Here is a 22,883-nt window from a genome sequence, read left to right on the forward strand (position 1 = left end):
CATAGAACTAGGACAGACGACGCGGAAGTTCTCCCTCGCTTTTGCAGCAGCGGGAGGGAGACGAGGCTGTCTGTGAAAGCAGAATGATATTGCCTGTCACTCATTACTGAAACTACGACGAGCGGTCAATGAGGAGCCTGTGTGCAAGAGAGAGGGAGGGACCAAGAATGTCACTTCCCGTTCAGTTATACTGCGAAGCGGTCTTTGGTGATTCGTTCGGTAACGTCACTTCCCGTTCACTAACCGAACGATTCATTTGGGCGGGGAGGGAGATGAGGGGGGCGAACGATTCGTTAAACGATTCGTTTGAACGAATCTTTTTACTGAACGATCCGGAATGGATTCGTTTACTCAAGTGAACGACAGATCCCGTCACTAGTGGACATATAGGTGTTGCTTTAAAAAATGTTAACGTCGAGACTCATTTTGAGCCGTTTATGTTGTTAAGTTGCAGGTCTAAAACGACATAGTTTTTAATGCATTCTCAGTTATAAATAGTGTCATGTCAACAGTCCTGACCACAATCTGCTTTTGGCTGAGGTCTGCTTCCATCTGGTGCTCTTGTTTAAATATTGTGAGTGAAAGCGAGTCTGTGAAAGTTATTATGGCGGAACTTTAAGTTTCCTGGATAATTTACAGACCAGACCAGAGGAGGAGGAGGAAAGTTTGTAAGTGGACTCTTCAGGAGCAGGCCAGGATGGAGGGCATACACGATGCTTCACTCAAAACGAAAACATTGTTTAAATTTGAAGAATTTCATGTTTGATATTTCTTGAGCCTTTAGCTGGAGATGGAATGGATAAATGCTCCTGGGGAAGATCTGATTTCATGTTGTAATCTGCCACCCCCATCTCTTCCCTGAATGGCTTTCAGTAACAACGCTCCTTCTGCGATATCTCTTTTATGTCACTTAATACCCTTTCGTCGGTCCGCCTTCCTTTTGATGTTTGCCTCTTTCGTCTGTGCACTGCTTGCAGCAAAATTTGCAACAAAAGACACAGACTTTCAGCCCGATTTACTAACCACGACTGAGAAAGAGTTCACTTAAAAAGATAGCACTTTGGTGCAAAATACAGAACAATTTGAGTATAACATTTTAGGCTGGACAGCTCAGCTGGAAATGATGAGTATTCCTTTCATGTTAAGTCTTCAGCAAAATTCTGCACTCATGTACTTTAAGTAAGTTAGGAGAAAAGTGAATGGAAGTCAGCGTATCTTTAATCAGTCATTAATCTGAAGATTTCAAAAGCGTTTTATTCTGAGCTGTATGGTATATTAGTCTATTGTTACCCTGCACTTTTTCTGATAGGCAGCAGAATATAAGCTTTCCATCTTACCTACCCAGCAGCAAAATTTTGATGACATATATGGATGGCAAATTCCATCTAAACACGAATCATTTGAGGGAAAAATTGTCTTTTTTTTCAAAAGCAGGACAAATACCTCTTATGTATACCTTCCTCGGGAAATGATACTCAGTCAAATTCATTTTTCTCTCCTTTAGGGCTGCAGCTATCGATTATTTTTGTTGTGGATTGATCTATCAACTAGTTATTTCGAATAATCGAGTTAGGATTAGGAACATTTAATGCGTTGCAGAATAAATTTTAGGAGATGTAAAACAAAGGCTTGCCAAGATTGCACTTTCAAAAGAGCATTAAATGCGAATACAAAATAAAATTCCTGAGTGTTTCTTCAAACTATGCAAAATTGCACTTTCATTTAAAAATAAATTAAATTAGGGCTGTCAAAATTATCGCGTTAACGCGCGGTAATTAATTTTTTAAATTAATCACGTTAAAATATTTGACGCAATTAACGCACATGTCCCGCTCAGACAGTATTCTGCCTTTTGGTAAGTTTTACAGCCAGGCTTTTTGTGCTGTCCAACAGCGAACTCTTGTGGTCGCTTTGCAACATGGTTTATTGTTTTCTTGACAGTTCAATATGGCTGCACGACGTCTCGGGCTGACGCCCATGTTGTAATGTTGTGCTTATATGATCCTTGGACAAGATTTATCCGTAAGTATGGTTGTTGTAAAGAATGTGCATATTATCTTAGTAAGCGAAATGTTATATTTTTTGTATGAGACGCTTTTTGTTTATGTTTAGTGAACCTGTATGGCGTGCTAACGTTGTTGCTAATGCAATGCTTGTGTACTTTTTTTTTTGTAGTTTTACGACGGTCTAAAGAGGACAATGGTTTGAGGCCATTTTATTAATAAATCAGATGAAAAAGGAAGAAGTCTGATTATTAAGGCGTTGTTCACTAGCTGTCTAGCTTTGGAAAAAGTAGACGCTTCGGAGTGAGGACAGCATAGACAGATTTAAATGACAGTAGAGTGAAATGCCCACTGCAGTCCTTATGTACCGTATGTTGAATGTATATATCCATCTTGTGTCTTGTCTTTCCATTCCAACAATTTATTTTACAGAATATATGTATAATTTACAGAAAAATATGGCATATTTTATAGATGGTTTGAATTGCGATTAATTGCGATTAATTACGATTAATTAATTTTGAAGCTGTAATTAACTCGATTAAAAAATTTTAATCGTTTGACAGCCCTAATTAAAATACTTTATTTTATCCTCAAACGGTATAAATTAAAAAAAAATGAGGATGTAAGTACAACAAAGAACAATTAACTAAAGCCTGAGTTATGCTTCTACGTTGCAGTGGCGGCGAAGCGACTACGGCGTCAATGGGCATTCGATAGTTCTGCGGCAAGGGAACGCATTGCTCTGTAAATCATCGCCAAGCCACTAGAAGGATGTGTCGACTTCCTCTAGTTTTCTTCCGGTTACACAACAATGCCAACGGAGGAAAAAAAATAAACAATGCCAACGGAGATGGAACACTTGAATATGGGTCGTCAGCTCGGAGGTGGTCTGTTTGACATTTGATTCCGCACAGAGACTTCTAGCCTCGGGTGGAAGCCAGCAAGCTGTGGCGGCTAGCTTCAAACTAGCGTCGAGTACTGCTGTCCAGCATATTGTGCGAGGTCTGCAAAGCATTGTGGACAGCCTTCCAGCCCGATTTTTTTTTTTGCCGTGTCCTACAACCAGCCAGCAGATTTCTGGCGGCGATGGAACGTCCCAAACTGCGTTGGTAGCCTTGATGGTAAACACCTTATCATAAAAGCACCAAGGCACTTCCAATCAGCTATGATGTATCAAGTGTTTGAACTGTCGGTTGTTAAAATTAAAGAAAACAACCAACAACAATCAAAACAACTCTTTTGACACCAAACCTATGCTTTATTCATCATATACTTGAAGTGTGAAATGTAAATAAGTCACAGATTTACAGCAAACATATGTACACAATAAGTGATGAAGTACACTGACCAAAAATACGACATAAATTGATAAAAAGCTGGCAGTTTTTGGCCAACTGTGTCACCTCTTCTGGTGGACATTCGCTCTCGAACACACACATACTTTTCTCGGTGCTTCTTCCATTTTTTATGCAATCGCTGACCTTGCCATTTGGCAATCTTTATAATTTCTTGACGAGACATTGTAGAAGTTGTCGTACTTGCTCTTCGATGATACTCTCGACGGCTTGGTCCATTTTTGTGTGTAGCAAAATAAAAGTTTGAAAATTTCGGTGATTTCGCGCTGAACCGGAAACAACAGTCTGAGCGGACCAATCACAGTCCATTTGCATTGTCACCACGCATTCACGTAGCACAAGTCATGATTTTGTTGAGGTGCATGGTAGGCTACAGCGGAGGGTCGTAAATCGGGTCTGCCTTGACGGTGCAAGTCTGCCGCAGAAGCATAACTCGGCCTTAACTTGCATAGCAAAAGTCTGGTAGCTGATATGCTAAAAAATGCTCACGTTTTTTTTTTTATTTTTTTTTTTTAACAATGCTCTTAACAAATCGTTCAAACGCATATTCCCACAAAAAAGGGCCCCATACCTGTAAACTAAATTATGAATGCAAAAAAAAACATTAATTCAAACAAAAGCTTTCCTTATGTTGGTCCTAACAGGGAGCAGCTGGATTCAGCCATGTTTAATGAGTTATGTCATATTCACTGTTGCCACTAGAGAGCAGTGTATCCACCCAAGTCAATAATACTAATTGCAAACACTTTGAAAACAAACCATTACAATGCCACTCTAAACCAATACTTGAGGCAGCAAAATTTGATTCGAAGCTTTTATCTAATAGAATTACTTGAGTTAATCTATTAATCGTTACAGCACTACTATGCTTAGATTTTATTGAAATGTAGTGAAAAAGTTAATAGTTTTGGACAACAATAAATAGATACATTTTGTCATTTTCCACTCAACAGTACTTTGGTCCTCTCACCCACTGTATGTTTGGGGCGGGCGGTTTTCTTATACAATGATGAAAACATACACATTTTTATACAAAATAAGATGAGTGCAGCAAAGTGGAGAAAGTAGAAGTAGAGTATCAAATTGTAGCATCCAGAGGATGTTTAATTTTTCAATTCTAGCTATGGTTGGGAGATTATGGCATTTTGAACTTGTGTGTAAATTAAATATTTATAAATGTGTTACCTATGGAGTAGTTGCTTGTGTGGTTATGACAACTATTAAATAAATATATATCGGAACATACTTTGACTTAAGTCAACCAGGACGAGTAGCTTGTTATGTGCAAACTGATGTTTCATTTCTGGTTTTCGGATGTGTTGTGTGTCCCAACTGTGTAGTTATTGTATTATTTTATCCATGGACAATGTACATTCTAATTTCTTCACCGTTTGCTTCTCTCCTCCGAAACAGTTAGCCCCACCTATGTTAGGGAACACTTCAAAGCTAGCTAGTATTATTCTGTATACACAGAGTTGTGATGATGTCATGGTGTGACTGTGCTATAATGGAAGAGATGTACATAAAGCACACTAAAACTCCAAGGTGCATGCTTTTGCATTTGTATGAGTTGTATTTGAATCAAATATGTGCAGTGTTTCTAAATCTGAGTTTATTCTGAAAATTCACAAGCAACTATTTTTTATGATGTGATTCTGCATGTGTTTCTTTATTGTGGTATTCTAAGCTTACTGCCAAGTGTCCACATGGTGTCCACATGACCAAAACGGTCTCGTTTTACAGCCTTTTTCTTCCCTTACTCTCAACTGGTTTGTGCTTTCCATCAATTTGTTTCATTTTTTCCGTCTGTATTTTTTTCTGATATCTTTGTGTGTCACTGTCTCTCATTTGGCCCACTTTATGAGCCTATAAATGGCACCGCTTGCTCAAGGCTAATCGCTTTTGATGAGACCCAGAGACGTTTTCTCTGTCACATCTGCGAGGTACAGTTGTAGCTTGTCACATTGGCGAGGGTTTTCCGGGACTGCCCGCAAACAAAGAAGCCTAAGGGAGGATTGAAATGTGAAACTTAGACTGAATGCCTTTCCCTGCCATTCATTATTGATGCTTCACTACTGGATGTTGTAATGCTGGGTGTTGAATTCCTGCTTTGCACAGCGTACCCCTGGGTCAGACTGACATGATAGCCACAGTCTTCTGTGTCCCTGCATTCACACATTACATAATTACATTGAAAGTGAAACGTTTTCTGTGTAAATCATACATGCATTTGTTTAATCAAAGCTTAAATTTTACATTTCGCTCAAGAATTGTATGATTTTGATGGCAGTTATCAAAATGGTTTTACTGAGTTAATCACTGTACTTTGATAAGGGGGCATTGTGCTGAAAAGAGGTGGAAAGTGAAAACTGGCCGAGGCTAGTCTTATATTTGTACACATATCGACAACTTTGCATGAAGAACAGGAATGATTTGACCCCCAAAAATGTGTGAAAATATGCAGGAAATGTTGTCTTATGCGGCTGAAATGATTATGTGCTTCTTCTCCACAGTTTAAATAGACCATAATGTTATATGTTCATCTATCACTATTACTATTATATCCACTGGATCAGCGGTAAAAAAAAACACTCAAAAAACATAATTAGCATATTTTTATTAGTACATTAAATAGTGAGGCACGCGAAATCCAGTAAATGCTGTCACATCTTCACAACTCCTTCTATAGCAGTGAATTTCAAGAAAAATGAGCCCAAGACATGTGGCTAACATGAGTCACACACCACTACCTGGGAGTTCGAAAGAATTTCTCGAGCTGCGGGGAAGCCCATCTGCTTTAGTTTGACGTTTGAATCCATAATGCATAAATTACAGGTCACATACGTTCACAGATGAGTCAACGCTGGTTTGTTCTGACACCAAGCTCTAAATGTTCTGGGTTTTTACAACCAAAGAGTCGGCATACAAACCATGCATCGTGACGACATTTGATGACACAGTAGTCAAAATTATGGGGTCCCACCCTTTTTGGTGACAAGGCACAGTTCGTCAATGTCAAACCACTTGATGTACTGGAGAGAGACCTCATAGGAATCATACTGTCATACAAATATGCATAACGTTAAGTAAAACAAACATTCCAACTCGAAGATTTGTACGATACGTACAAACAAATATACTGGCTCATTGTGAGTCTGAGCCCTGAGTCTGTTTTCCAGAGAAAAGGTGTTCATACTGTAGCTTTGTTTATAGTACATCTGAACATTGCGTGTACTGTAAATTGCACAGTATTTATCCAAGGCATTCAATAATATTTTTTTTTTGCATAAGAGTAGGGTTGGGCAACATTGGGCCGTTTACATTGTCAAAGCCCATGCTTTTATATCAAATTATTATTTTTATTTGCCAATTGTAATTAACAATCAAGCAATTTTATTTCTATAGCATGTTTCATGTACAAGGCAGTGTTTTTTTCGCCAAGGATGACTAAAACGAAAATATTTCACTGACGAACAATTTTTTCATGACGGTGACGAGATGATAACGAGCTAAAAACGTGTCTTGGGAGACGAAAACTTAATGACACGGATGCCAGTTTTTGTCTGACAAGACAAGAACGAGACGAAAACGCACCATAGTTTCAGTTTCTTTATGTGTAGTTAGCATGCCTGGTTGTGTCACACATGTAACGTGCTACCCCCCCCCCCCCCCCCCCCGCCCTCTCCAACTCACCAACTAGTCTAGTGTCCTCTCAAGTCTCCCCATTGCTTGCTTTGAGATACACACAGTAACATTCGTCTTCTTATGTTGGCAAGACAGAATATGCAGCCTTTAAAGGTCTGTGCTGCTGAGTGCTAAATGTAACTAGTAGCGTTAGCATAGTATTCATGTTTGCGTTAGCATTAGGCCATTGCTAACGTCGAGCATCCTCCTAAACTCTCGGACAACTTTTTTTTTTTACATACAGTTCGTGGCGTCCAGGCCGGTATGACTAATTGAAAATAATACAGCCTACTGTTTTCCTGAGTGTGTACTATGAAGTGATAGATTTGTAGATGCTGCAATATGTGCTCGTCCGTCAATGTTCATTAGAAACCCGTTCATATTTGTTTTTAGAGTAAAACTTAATTTTACAAACAAAAATATTGAGTAAACGTAGACTAAAACTAGATGAAGACAAACACATTTTGAAATGACTAAGACTAATAAGTATTATAGTTCAAAAGACTAAGATGAAAATTAAAAGAGCTGCCAAAAACAATACTGGTACAAGGCAAATCAAAGTGCTTTACAATAAACAGTGAAATATAAGAAGAAATGAGAGGGAAAATCAAAATCACATTAAAATAATGCTCAGATTAAAACAATTAAATGAAGCTAATTACATTAAAAACGTGCAAATTTCATGAATAGGCACATGAAATGAAAAATGTATTCAGCCTGGACTTTAAATTCTCCTCAACTTTAGACATGTTTAATCTCCAGAGGCAATTTGTTCCATTTATTTGCAGCATAACAGCTAAATGCTGCTACTCTGTGTTTGGTCAGCACTCTGAACTAGTCACAAATGTATTCTGGTCCCAAACCATTCTTGTATTTGCAGACAATCAGTAGAGTAAACAGCAAACCTCTGTGGGGGGGCTGGTATTTGCTGAAAAATCATTTTTGTTGAGTTTTTTTTGGGGGGGGGGGCAAAGTATTGTCTTAGTTCCATTGTATGACCTGTTGGTGTCAAGAAACTACTGGACTGTCTCAGAAAATTAGAATACACAATATTCTAATTTTCTGAGACAGTCCTGTACATTAATCCACCATTTAAAGCAGGGGTGTCCAAACTTTTTGCAAAGGGGACCAGATTTGGCGTGGTAAAAATGTGGGGGGCCGACCTTGGCTGACGTCCTTTACATAGAACAATATACAGGACTGTCTCAGAAAATTAGAATATTGTGTATTCTAATTTTCTGAGACAGTCCAGTATGTTGACACTAGTTAAAGTGCTTCGTTTTGGCAGTAGTAGTGCTTTGCCGTCATCTTGTGGTATCTATAGGCTGTTGGCAGGTGTGTCGATTACTTAGAGATTTCTGCTCTTTGCAGCAGGGCTCAGTCCCTAACTATGTAAACTAGGGCCTAACTTGGCCCTCCCATTATGTAGTCACACACTTTGTACAAGTAACCTCGGTTTTGAGGTCACGGTTCGGTTCATTTTCGGTACAGTAAGAAAACAAAATGCAAAATATATAAACGTACTAGTTGTTTATTACACATCATTGTGCTTTCAACAATAGGAACATTAGCCTATACAAAGCTAGAATTCTGCTCAAAAAGTAGCGGGTATTTGAAGGTAATCCAATAACAATTTGCCTTTCAGACCCCGCGTATTGGTCAGCTTTCTTTCTGAAAGAAAGAAGAAAAAAGAAGTCCTGTGCTAAAGACAAAAGCAATCCCAATAACAAAGATTTTAACATGTACTTTACAAATGAAATGCCTCAATGAATCATTTTTTTTTCTTATGAACGGTTTTCAATAGCTTTATTGGTGGATTTTCTCAAGTTAAAGCGCTACACAGAAATTAATAAATTTAATTGTGTGAGCAGGATCTGTTATCTCTTATTATTTAATTACAGGTATTTTAGCTCATTTCAATTTATTTTATTTAAATGGGCTATTATCGTTTTTATTATGTGTTTATATTTTCGATCGGATCCACCGTATTTTTACATGAGTGACTTCCGGTCTGCCTGATCCTAGCTACCAGTAGTAGTATTGACGCAGGATGGTCGCGTCTCGCGTCAAATAATAAATTCTGCCGTTCTTTTTGCGTGCGTCGTGTTGAGCCGCTTCTGGGACGCATCTAACACGCGGCCGCACTGCGACTGGTGTGCATTGGCTGATTGACTTTAACACCTGCGTTTCACTGCGTTCTCGCGGCGGCCACGTTGTCGCGCCGTTGACGTTTCTGGGTTATACTGTCGTACCGTGGTGGTCCTCATTATAGTACAGAAGACGGAGTAAATATAATCTACACAAAGAAACTGTAACCCGATCGACTCACAGCCTCGAAAAGTAAGGGTTACATTACGTCAGAAACTCGTTCGGTACACCTCCGTTCGAACCGAGCACCACGTACCAAAATGGTTCAATACAAATACATGTACCGTTACACCCTTAGTAAATATACATGTGTCTTCAGCCACTCCCATCTATGTGAAATTGTATCAATCCCTGTTGTAAACATCTAAGACACAAAACTGTGCTCGTATTTAAAGTGTGTCTCTTCCCCCAGCCTGACCTCAGCAAGACAATCCATAACTACAATGCCCATGGTCTACGCCAAAGACTAGAAAAAAAATTGAATTATTTCATTACTGGAACACCACGGCAAAAAATATTCAGATGCGTATTGATCATGTAAGTGGATTCATAGCAAGGTCTCCCATCCAAGAATCTTTGAGCAGTAGGAAGACGGCGTGGGTGTTGCGGTCTGAAAGCTTTCACCTTCATGCGGCTCTACCCCCCTCTGGCTATGGTTTTACAGCTGAGCTGCAGAAGAGAAATCCTTTCACGGATCATGAAATTGCATAGGGAATCTATTTTTACACCATGTGACTTGACATAAAATGGCAAATGCACGTCACGTGCAAGATTTGAGCTGCGCTGAATGAACATCTAATTAAATCTGGCCTTGTGGTTGTGATGCTGTGCTGATTATGACTTTTATATATCCAAGAGTGCAAGAGCATGCAGACAGAGTACATTGAAATAATCTCATGAAAATTAGATGGCTTTATTTCATTTACTCCAGTATTAGTGCTGCGTTGATCGTTTAATGGTCAGTATAATTGAAGATTTCCATACACATTTATAGACCAAGGAGCCAGGGTATTTCACATACAATAAGCTATGGTGGATATACAAATAAAGTTGTAGAGTTGTTGATTTTTCCAATTCACTGTCCGTTTACTGTCCTCATCAACAATCACATTTTCACATGGAAACACAAGAGACCCTCATATACTTCCACTTTGTTGTTATGTGTTTAATGCAGTGGTTCTTAACCTGGGTTCGCTCGACCCCAGGGGTTCGGTGAGTAAAAGGCAAAGTCTCATTTTACACTAGGTTTTGGCCTGGTTTGCCCCCAATCAACAATCTTATTGTAATTCCATTTCTTTCATCTTCTAGCTCTCTATCTTAGGGTGACCATATTTTGATTTCCAAAAAAGAGGACACTCAGCCCGGCCTCAAGATACTTGAATTTTACTCGAAGTTCACTCAAAGATGCCTATATCACTTTGATGTATTTAAAGTGTGCCCCTTCACTCTGGATGGAAATGGCTATGTGCCAACTAAACATTTTTATCAATTACTATGGCGACAATTGTCCTTGACAAATTGTTATTCCCATTCAATTGATATTCTCATCCAATGTTCTAGATTGCACACAAACAATAACCGAAAAAAACTGACAAACTATTCAACCAGTATGTTTCCAAACATAGCAGTTCAAAACTACGTTTCCCATAATGCCTAGCGTGGTTTAGCTTACGAATAGTTAGCTGAGGCATAAATCAAACTTTGCTACAAAAGTTTATAATCATCGGCAGCGCAACAATGCGACACCAAACGGGATTTTACAGTCAAAGCTCCGACAGAAGTCAACAGTTGCCATTATATACGTATTTATCGTAAAAAACTGGGCAGACATTGTGGCCAAATCGTCAACCCAGTAGATGGCGGTAATGCCTCATGATAGGGGTAAAATTGCCAACAAAAACAAGAAGAACTACTCCTTCCCTCCCTTCTAGTAGGAGCCATGTCAACTGCTGCCACCCAGCGGCCGGAGGGATTCTCTTCAAATTGGTCCCGTGAAAAATCATAAAAACCGGACATTTTTATGAATTTACAAAACCCGCCCGGACGACGAGGATACTACATGAAAGTAGGACTTGTCCGGGCAAAAGAGGACGTTTGGTCACCCTACTCTATCTAATGAGAGGAGAAACTGGTTTGCTCAGTGTTAGGTTGACCTGTACTTGGTATGAGGAAGTATAACCCCCCCAGAAAAACCTTTGCATCATATTTTATACTATAAAAATAGCATCGGATGCAAGAATGCAACACTAAAATGAGAATGTAGACATCCATCCATCCGTCCATCCATCCATCCATCCATCCATCATGAAAACAAAAAAATTATTTTCCACCGTGAAAATCAACAGCTAAAAGTACAATTAGCTTGCTATAGCTTAGCTATATGAGTTTTGACTTTAAAAAAAAATAAATAAATAAATTATTATATACCGGATTATTATTTAATCCCGAAGGGTTCGGTGTATGCACATGTAAAACTTGTGGGGTTCAGTACCCTTAGCTAGGTTAAGAACCACTGGTTTAATGCAGTGTTTCCCTAAGTGGGGAAACTACCCGGCTCAAGCAGCTTAGAGCAACAGCAACATAAGATTTAAACATTTAAAACGGCGTTGTTGTCATAATAGCTGACACGAGTTGTTGCTTTTAATTCAAACATGCACATTGGAGGCATTTTCATAGTCCACATTGTGGATGAAGAATGTCCATGAGTATTATTTCAATGGAAAAGATCACAGTTGCAGTATATCACACACCATGTGAAAACATGTACTGTACTTCGTAATGGTCATTCATAGTGTCAGTTATAGTGTCCCATGGTTACAGGCTTTTTATCTTAAGAGATATGTTTTTATGGAGAAGCAAAGTCTCTGCACAAATGATGCAAAAATTGGTCTTTCGGGCTTTGCAAAGAGAACGCGCAGACATGTCTAGCTCTGACAAGGCGTCAGATTTAAACTAATGTGGCATTTTTCCACAAATACTGCAGAAGCCTTTTTCTGTCATCCTCAATGTTGTGATCAGAGTGAGTAATACTTCACCACAGCCTGTAAGGATATCTGTGTCTTTTTAAGACTACGACTGCCTGAGAAAGCAGTTTTGAAAATATAACAGCATATTCTTGAATTATTGTTGTTAACATTGAAGCAGCCAACTAGTGTGTTTACTGATATGGTCTTAGAATAAAATCTCCATCAGTTTATTTCACCTTAAATATATACAGAAAAGCTCTGCTTTCAAACAAATTTAATCTTTGTCCCTGGAAATGTACACCAAAGGTTGTTATACTATACTAGTAGTTATTTGTCTGACTCTTTGGTGGTAACATACTAAGGTTAGCAAGGAAAATAGTCCATGGGCTTAAAGAAATTGTAATCTTTTTGATCGAGTGCATCCCAGCAGAAAGCATCTTTTTTAAGAATTTCAGAAAAAATTGAATTATTTTTTTCCTGCTGTGTAACAGTGGAGAAAAATGTTAATAATGGCCGAAATTTCCAGGAAGTAGGCAAAATTGCCATTAGCAGCCATTTTTAAATACCAGAAGTGTTTTAGCCAATCAAATCGCCAGTATATCAGATAATGCGCCATCGCTTGAGATGTTGGATACACCTAAAATTTTCTAGGTTATTGCAATGGCAGTGTTGTTTACAAAATATAATATTCTGTCTGTTTTATGATTCAACAAGCTTTCGAATGATGACGTTTCCTGGAATTTTTAGTTTTTCAAGTCGCAGAGTTTGATGTGAGTTTCCCAATATTACAAAGTTTATGGCATCGAGCATCAATGGCAACCGGTTCTAACACTCCGATGCTCCCGGAATCGTTCAAATTTTTAAATTTCGATTCCTTGTTTCGATGCCCTGACTGCCGAGTGAAAAAAATTGGCTTGAGTTTAAAGACTGATATTTATACACAAGATACAATTAGCCATGTGAGAAGTTCATTTAATTTTAAAAATCGTCGAGAAGTTAAGACTTTAATATAAACTATGCAATTTTTTTCGACTCTGCATATTTTTTTTTGCCCTGCCTTTTAAAAGAATCGGAATCGGGAATCGTTCGGAACCGGAATCGAATAGTGGAATCGGAACCGTTCAATTTCAAACGATGCCCAACCCGATTCATTATTGAAGTTTGTAAAGAGTCCTGAGAATTTCTGTATTCTTGCAAGATTTGTGGAAGTCACATGCTATATGATTGTACTGTACTGTACTGTCAGTTTTTGGTCGGGTTTCCAATTGTGCAAAGTTTGAAATAAGCATTCAAATATTCGGATTCATCTATGATTCAAATTTCGTCACGTATTAATGATTTATGTTAACTTCTCGATATGTTGGAGGTCTCACCTGACACCGTTTTCAGTCATATTATCAATATTATGAGAGCACTGATATTCATCGACAGAGGTTCCATTTCATATTTTTTTGTTTTGTCTTGCTTCTGTAAATACAAAGGTCTTTTGCAGTGTATGAACTATGCATGTGCCGGTATGAGATTCTGATGGTATGATAACCTTAAGCCAAAATACCACGGTTTCACGGTATCACGGGATTGCAATAACAGCTCTAAAATGTGTTACTTTGAGATATCTGGGTTTTTCCATTGAAGAGGATTTTTATTTTTCAAAACATATTAGCAAATTGGAACATAAGTATAATGTTGAGTGAAAATAAATTAAAAAAACAAACAAAGCAAAAATAACTGAAATATTCGAAATAAATTCAGTCCTTTAGGTGAGCCAAAACCCACAGCCACAGCTCAATATTATTACAATCACAACAAAAAGAATTAAATTAGTTTAGATAAAAAGCACGTGTGTATGACCCGTATAATGTTTACATTATACCCACACACGCTCTTTCGCAACACAGACAGTTGCCAGAGAGAAGAAAAAAAAAAAAAAACACGTTTTACCACCGTTAGACACACTGCAACACTGGAATTAACTTTCATAGCTGGTGGGAAACGTTCATGACAGTGTTTGCTAACCTTCAATTTTGTGTAAATGCGAAATCATATTGGAGGTATTGCCTCCTCAGCAGCTACCCTCAGCAAACATGTTTTACATGTTGGTTGGGCCTCCTCCTCTAAGCCATGGCCGTCTGTAACTTTTCTGCAGCCGAAGCATTCCGATACCAGCGATTTCGTTTTCTTCGATGGGGGAAAAAAGTTCAGGAGTTTCACCTCCTCCAGCCATTGTGTAGCACTGACACTAAACAACAACCGGTTGGGTAGGGTTGAGCCTTGCAGCTGCAAGCGAGAGATTTCTCCCTGCATTTTTTGGACATAAAAAAATAGATAATACCCTCGGGATAGTATGACGAAAAAATGTTGCAGTTTTGAAACCGTGACATTTTCATACCACGGTATACCTTGAAACCGGTAATCGGCACATGTCTTGTGTAAACACGTTCAGACAAACATTTTACCCCCTTTAGATGTCTTCATCGCTCTATTCACTCTCATCGTCACTTAACTTTAATATTCATGTCCCTGCTGAACGTCTTACGTAAGTGAATTAAAAAGCAATGCAGTGTTTCCTCTTTTCTGTCTTGTCGTGGGATTGCTCTTCAGCTGAGAAAGTGTGTCTGATTTGGCCATGAATCTTCATTTCTCTGACATGATTCAGCATAACCTTGCTGTGTTCCCTTTGAGCCCTCCCAAAAATGCCTTTCATTAAAAGGAGACTTTGCTTTCAGACTTGAGTATTTGCTTGTGTGTTTTCCAGCACTTACACGAGAGGCTAAGAATAACCCTACTGAAAGATTCATCGATCTCTCTGACTTAACAGCCTGTGTATTTTAGAGCACCCAAGGTTAAAGTGAATGAAAGTGATTGTATGCAAGTTAATGGATGTTATACTATTGAGTTGAATGAATTTGTATTTATTGTGGGAGATTTTCTGTTGCCACTTACGTCTCAGTTGTTGGGATTTGAAGGAATGAAAAGTTGGACCTGTTTAACACACGAGTCTAGCTGAAATGCTCTGCATCCTTGATAATCTTAATGGGTTCTCTCTCCTATTAGCTAATGAATTAATTATACATTGACATAGGCAACATTAAATGTGTTTGCGTGATAATTGCGTAAAAACAGTTTTTTTGTTCACCTGACTCACAAGCAGCTAATGTTGGCATCAGCATCTGCACTTATGAGGATGTAAAAATTATTACACATTGGCACACCTGCAATTCTGTCAGATAATGCTCAATTTCTTCCAGAAAAAGATTGCAATTACAAATGGTTTGGCAGTAATATCTTCTTTTTTGTTGTTGCTTGCAATGAAAAAACACAAAAGAGAGTGAAAAAATTTTAAATCATTAGCATTTTACACAAAACTGCCAAAATGGGCAGAACAAAAGTATTGGCACCCTCAGCCTAATACTTGTTAGCACAACTTTTAGACAAAATAACTGCGAACAACCGCTTCCGGTATCCATCAGTCAGATTCTTACAATGCTCTGCTGGAATTTTAGACCATTCTACTTTGGCCTACTGCTCCAGGTCTCTGAGATTTGAAGGGTGCCTTCTCCAAACAGCCATTTTCAGATCTCTCCACTGGTGTTCTATGGAATTCAGGTCTGGACTCATTGCTGTTCACTTTAGAAGTATCCAGTGCCAATGCTTTGGTAAATGGTAAATGGTGTTATACTTATATAGCGCTTTTCCACCTTACAAGGCACTCAAAGCGCTTTACACTATCTCGCCATCCACCTACTGGTGACGCAGCACCAGGAGCAACATGGGGTTCAGTATCTTGCTCAAGGACACTTAGACGAGTTCATCAGGGTGGAGAATTGAACCCACAGCCTCTGGGTTGTTGGAGAACTACTCTACCACTGAGCCACTTTCTCTCAAACCATTTTCTAGTACTTTTTGATGTGTGTTTTGGGTCATTGTCCTGCTGGAAGACCCATGACCTCGGAGGGAGACCCAGGTTTCTCACACTGGGCCCTACATTATGCTGCAAAATTTGTTTGTTGGTAGTCTTCAGACTTCCTAATGCCATGCACATGGTCAAGCAGTCCAGTGCCAGAGGCAGCAAAGCAACCCCAAAACGTCAGGGAAACTCTGCCATGTTTGACTGTGGGGACCGTGTTCTTTTCTTTGAAGGCCTCGTTTTTTTCCTGTAAACTCTATGTTGATGCCTTTTCCCAAAAAGATGACCAGAGAACATTTTTCCAAAACGTTTTTGGCTTTCTCAGGTAAGTTTTGGCAAACTCCAGCCTGGCTTTTTTATGTCTCCGGGTCAGAAGTGGGGTCTTCCTGGGTATCCTACTATAGAGTCCCTTTTCATTCAGACACCGACGGATAGTACGGGTTGACACTGTTGTCACCCTCGGACTCCAAGACAACTTGAACTTATTTGGATGTTAGTCGAGGTTCTTTATTCACCAACTGCACAATATTTCGTTGAAATCTCTCGTCAATTTATCTTTTCTGTCCACATCTAGGGAGGTTAGCCACAGTGACATGGGCTTTACAATTATTGATGACACTGCACACAAGGTAGACACAGGAACATTCAGGTCTTTGGAGATGGACTTGTAGCCTTGATATTGCCCATGCTTCCTCACAATTTTGCTTCTCAAGTCCTCCAACATTTCTTTGGTCTTCTTTCTTTTCTCCATGTTCAATCTGGTACACACATGAACACAGGACAGAGGTTTAGTCAACTTTAATCCATTTTAACTGGCTGCAAGTGTGATTTAGTTATTGCCACCACCTGTTATGGTCCACAGGTAAGTAACAGGTGCTGTTAATTACACAAATTAGAGAAGCATCACGTGATTTTTCAAAGGGTGCCAATACTTTTGTCCGGCCCATTTTTGGAGTTTAGTGTAAAATGATAATGATTTAAAAAAAAAAAAAATCCATTCTCTTTTGTGTTTTTTCATTGCAAGCAAAATCAATGAAGCTATTACTACCAAAGCATTTGTAATTGCAATCATTTTCTGAGAGAAATTGAGCATTATCTGACAGAATTGCATGGGTGCCAATAGTTTTGGCCAGCACTGTATACAGATCTGTCATTATTTAAATTGCATTCATAACCTTGGAGTTTTTAGTTAAAGCAACATTTTTGAAATGTGAAAAGAAGCCAGTGCACCCAGAGAAAACCTACGCTGGGTGTGGCTGATTCTTTAGACCAGGATTTGGTCAAGGGTTGCTATGTTGAACAATACAAGTGTAATATGATCATAAATATCATCCTACATTGCATGCTCAAATTAGAAAAGTTCCAAGGCGACCTACGTGTGATGACAAACAGGAAACGACGGCAAGACAGAATTTGGCTTTAGCGCATCAGATAAGCAATGAAGGGCCGCAAACCCCGCAGCCACAAGCACTTGCCACAAGAGGAAGTAAAAATATGGCATTTGTAGAAAAGTACAAACCACATAGCACTGCATTCTGAAGACATGAACCTTTCCTCATTGAACAGAATCCAGAATTAAAGTTCAAATTAAGATGATCACAAAAATGTAGAAAAGAAATGTGACATCAAAATAGGTAGCTTGATTGACAAAAATGCACAGTAAATCGACTGGGCATGAGAACCTTAAAAGTTAAAAAAAAAAAAAAAATCTTTTGCAGGATGCTGTTCCACTTTGTCCCGATTTTGCACACTGTGCTGATATTTCACCTGATAAACCCACCTTCCTTTTTTGTCCCTAAAACATTGGGAAATTTGTGCAAAATTTGGGAAGTGAATTATTCGGTTTTGCTGCACATCATCAAATTCCATTTCTGTTATCCAGAGTTTTTAGTATTTTCCATACTTTTTAATAACCTGATCATAAGGCATTGAGGGTCTCTTTGTTGCCAAATACAGAAAAGATGGGCTTCACCAATACCACCAACAGTATCTGTGCCGATCGTGTACTCTTGCCTGTATTCATACAAGGACTCTGAAAACTGCTACAGCACTGGAGACTGATACCATATAAAACAATATTAGGCTCTCACCCATACCCGATTGGTTTAGAACTTTGCAAAATAAAAAGTTTTGAGATTTAAGAAAAAGGTTTTTACTGAAGTGTTGCCGAAACAAACAGTGCAAGATAGAATTGGTGATAATGAAGAAAAAGAAATGAAGAACTGAAGATCATGGCACTTTCCCATGACCTTCTCTATCTCTTCCAACACCCCCCTCTATCATCACACACTCACCCACACAAGCGTCCAGTTCGGATTTTTAGTAGTCGGCAGTTTTGGGTATCAGTGGCTTACCATCGGTGAAAAGTGGGTCACTCGTGGGTCTTGGCGAGCTATTATTTGTTGTCACTCGAGTGAAGCGAAGCCCCGCTGGCCTTTGTGTCACTTCTCAAAGGATAATGGTCTCCCTCTCTTTGTCTCCCCCAAACCCCTCCTTCCTCTGGTCGTCCGTCCTTGACCACTGCTTGACTCGGCGCCGCCTCGGGCTCACTGCCAAGGGCTTGCTGTTCAGTGTTTATAGGTGAATTACGCTGCCACTTTGCGCTGACAACACAGAGACAATTTGTGTATGTTTACGTGATTGTGCTTGTTTGCTAATTTGACTTCCTTATGAAGGTATGAAGGTGTATTTCCAACTGTAAGTGAAAGGCAAAACAAGGTATTTTGGACCTCTGTTTTTTCTAAGTGTAAAATGGCAGTGAATAGCGTTAAGTATAAACATGAGTGGCTTCTCTACGACACAGTGAAAACAACTGCAGTAGATCACAGTAAAAAAAAAGATCTCCAGTGAGTGGAGTGTACATTTCCTTCCACATAGAGCACAAGCATACTCAAAAGAAAAACCCAGGGAGGATATACAGTAAATTCACTTAAGGGAAGTTCATGATTATTAATTAATCTATTTACTGATTGTTAATAATTGTCAGTTTTTTTTTTTTTTTTTTTTTTTTTTTTTTTTTGGGTCATGTGGAGTGTATTGCATGTGGCTTGCGATTTACAGTGGTACCTCGACATATGTTCACTTTGACCCACGATCTTTTCGACAGCCGATGTAAAATTTGACTCGCCATTTGTTTCTACACCCTACGACATGCTCGAAATACGACGATTTATGACAGCGCGGCAGTTTCTCTGCTTTCCCGCAAGACAGAAACACGGCGGATTTTCTTTTGAGAGAAATCAACATACCGTATTTTTCGGACTTCAAGTCGCACCTGAGTATAAGTCGCACCAGCCATAAAATGCCCAACTAAGAGAAAAAAAACATATATAAGTCGCACCGGAGTATAAGTCGCATTTTTGGGCGAAATTTACTTGATAAAATCCAACACATAGAACATCTTGAAAGGCAATTTAATATAAAAATACAACAGAGAACAACATGCTGAATAAGTGTACAGTATGATGTTACATGATGCATGAACAACGAAATGCGAATATACTGTCCTCACCAGGATGCTACGGCTCGGTCTTGGCTATACAGTGAGCTAAACTCCCAAATGACGATGCTGAACGTCCGTATAATTTGCTGAATCAATTTCGTCCTCGATACCTCGTAAATAAATGATAATTAGGTGCTATTACAGCAATGAAACAAACGGTTAGCATGCATTCGCTAGCATTAGCACATCGTTCAAACAACCACACAACTGTTTTTAAGTGTCCGATCGCGGGTGGAAAACACACAACAACAACAGAAAAGATGATACGCACAGGCGTTGCCTCTGTAGCGATATTTCACAAGCATAAACAACGAACGTAGGTTCGCAGCCATGTATCTCTCTCGCTAACTCGCCCACTCACTCAGAGCTGCGTAGCTGTCCGTCTTCTTCTGGCGTGTGAGCGCTCTTCTTCACGTAAACAAGTGCAAGTGCGCCCCCATGTGGGCGTGAGAGCGCCACAAACTAAAAGCTTGCATTCCAATGTAAAAAAGTCAATAATACATTTGAACACACATTGCCAAAGGCAGAACACGAACGTGGCCATAGCTATTAAGAGTTATTCAGATAACTATAGCATAAAGAACATGCTAACAAGTTTACCAAACCATCAGTGTCACTCCAAAACACCAAAATAACATGTGAAATGATATCATAATGTGTTAATAATTTCACACATAAGTCGCACCCCCAGCCAAACTATGGAAAAAAAACTGCGACTTATAGTCTGAAAAATACGGTAGGTTCCAAGAAGGTTACTGCAGGTAGTGAAAAAAAATAAAGGTGACGCTTACCATTGAAATGACGATGGAAATGATGGAAAAATATGAGCATGGTGTGCGCGTCCGTGAACTGGTTCAAGAATACGGCCGTAGAATGTCTACGATCTCGACGGTCCTCCTCCGACCTCCGTTCGCCAGTCTTTATAAGTTAAGGTGATGATTATCATTGTGGTAACATCACCTAAGAAATAGCCAGCTTCATCTGATTTTTAATCATTTATTTTAGAACTTGTGCAACACAACACGCCTACTGTCTGCCGCAGTTGACGCCAACAACAACAAGATAACATTAAAAGAGAAAGTAAAATTTGTTTTGCTATGTGTAATTGCCATTTTTAATAGTACTAGCAATATACAGTGGGGAGAACAAGTATTTGATTCACTATGGCAGTGTATCAAATACTTGTTCTCCCCACTGTATATCAAGGATGAACTGTAGGTTTTCGGGCTGTGGAACGAATTAATGGAATTATAATGTATTGTTATGGAAAAATCATGCTCAACATTTGACCATTTCGACTAACAAACAAGGTCCTGGAACAAATTAACTTCGTATGTAGAGGTACCACTGTATATTGATCGCAGTTCCTATGTGGCAACATAACACAATTTTCCTCTTTCAACTATATCTGTTTCAAAAATGAAAGAGGATGTAGGAGTCATATTTTTTCGTTTTTCTTTTTAGGACCTATTAGTTACATTGATTACCTTTATTCAATTTAGAAAATGTAGTTCTCTGTTTTTGCGGGTTCTGGCAATGTTATTATTATTATCTTTTTTTCTTCAAAACTATTAATTGATTAAGAAGTCAGAATTACTGTAAGCGGAGGTCACATGTCCAATCATCAAATTCCCCTTTTGAGCACCTTTCAATTTTCAGTCAGTCTCCTGTCTTTCAGGAAATATATTTCTGTCAACACAAGGACACTATTGATTTTCCAAAGGAAATTCTACACTTGCCTTGGAGTTAAAGAACAATAAAGGTGGAGGTTGTGGTCCTTGGTTCATTTTAGAAGCAAGGTTATGCCCCCCCCACCCAAAAAAAACAAAAAAAAAAAAAACCAAATACATTAACTGGAGGAGTCGGCCAACCGAGAAAACATGGCTTTTTAATACGTATAAAGTTGTGGGTCAAGGAGTATAGCCATGTTTTTTATTTTTCAGAATTTCTTTTCATGAATGAATCCAAATTAGGATCTTAAATTCTTCTCTGTTTTTGTGGTATTGAGTTTTTTTCTCTGTTTTTGTGGTATGTCAAAAGGAGGTTTCTTGCTGAATACAGTGAACCGCATGTAGTGTGTAGGAATTGTAACTGACTTCATTCACCAAAGGCAGGGTGCAAATATTGCATGCAGTAAACTTGAAACAATAATTTGTGTTAATTGTTTCCATGCACTCAACTTCCTCTCTTGCCCTCGTAGTTAAAACAGCATGTGAGCTGGATTTGGGTCAGACCACCTCCTCTGATATGTATTGTGTGAGTTTTAAGAGTGCGTGGGGTGTACTATGATATCTCAACAGTAGCGACACACTATCTGTTTCTGCTTTTTGTCACAGACACTCACAATATTCATGAGGCTTTTGACTCCAGCCAGACAGGAGCAGGATCTCTTAGAGATGATTTTGCAACTTTTGGATGGAAACACTACCAACCACTTAAGTGTTTCTCAAAATGAAATATTTAAGTAGATAAGAGACACTGGGTCTGTTATGCTTGTCTGTAATGACTCTTATTTGCTTTAATGATATTGTACCTATCCGGTAATACAGATGTGTTACTACTTTATGAGCAAATTTCTTAAAATGTGCTTTGTCCCTGTTGGCTCACACTGCTGGAAAATATGGAAACGGTAATATGCTAGGATTTTGAAAGACTGAAATCTACACGGCGTTACATTTTGCTGTACCAAAGGATTTGTCTGCTTTCAAAATGAAAAAAGAGAAAGAACATGACACCAAAAGAGGTACAGTAACATTAAACAGTGTGGGCCTAATTTATCTTTGCTTTTTTTAATACCTGCGTTAGCGTTAATCAGCATTTGCTGTGTGCTAAGAGTGCCTACTAACATTGCTAACGTTGTGCACAAACATCTCAATTATAGTTGTGTGATATATCGGCGGATAAAGGCATTTTAAAATGATAGTGGATAACATCGACATTGGTTTTTCATTATGGGTTTTGGGAAAATATGCATACGGCAGTGCTGTCATGTCCACTTATTGCCTGCCTGTGTTTCTGGTGTCTTTTTTTGCCCCCTGGTGGCGCTTAGGTGTAATTACTTTCCATAAGTTCCAGCGCTTTCTGCTGATGTAATAATCATGTTGACGCAAGCTCATTGCGAATACAGAGAGCTAAATGGACGAGCTAACGTCTGCAGCCAGTGTACCATAGCGGTTCTTGCCATCTTACCACGCTGTTTGTGCCTTATACAAGCATCGCTTTTGAGTTATATTCTTCCTTTATTTTATGTTAATGAGCGCTTTGTAGTACATGATCCCTCGTTTTTCGCATAAATGAGGAACAGAACATGCTGCG

The 22,883-nt window shown here is 38.9% G+C and overlaps 1 protein-coding gene across 1 annotated transcript in view; it reads left to right on the top strand.

Annotated features, from left to right (window-relative positions):
- bcr (BCR activator of RhoGEF and GTPase) overlaps window positions 1-22,883 on the top strand; it is a 172,708-nt gene that overhangs the window by 23,541 nt on the left and 126,284 nt on the right. The window lies entirely within an intron of this gene.

This window comes from Corythoichthys intestinalis, chromosome 17, assembly GCF_030265065.1.
Source record: "Corythoichthys intestinalis isolate RoL2023-P3 chromosome 17, ASM3026506v1, whole genome shotgun sequence".
Lineage (NCBI taxonomy): Eukaryota > Metazoa > Chordata > Actinopteri > Syngnathiformes > Syngnathidae > Corythoichthys > Corythoichthys intestinalis.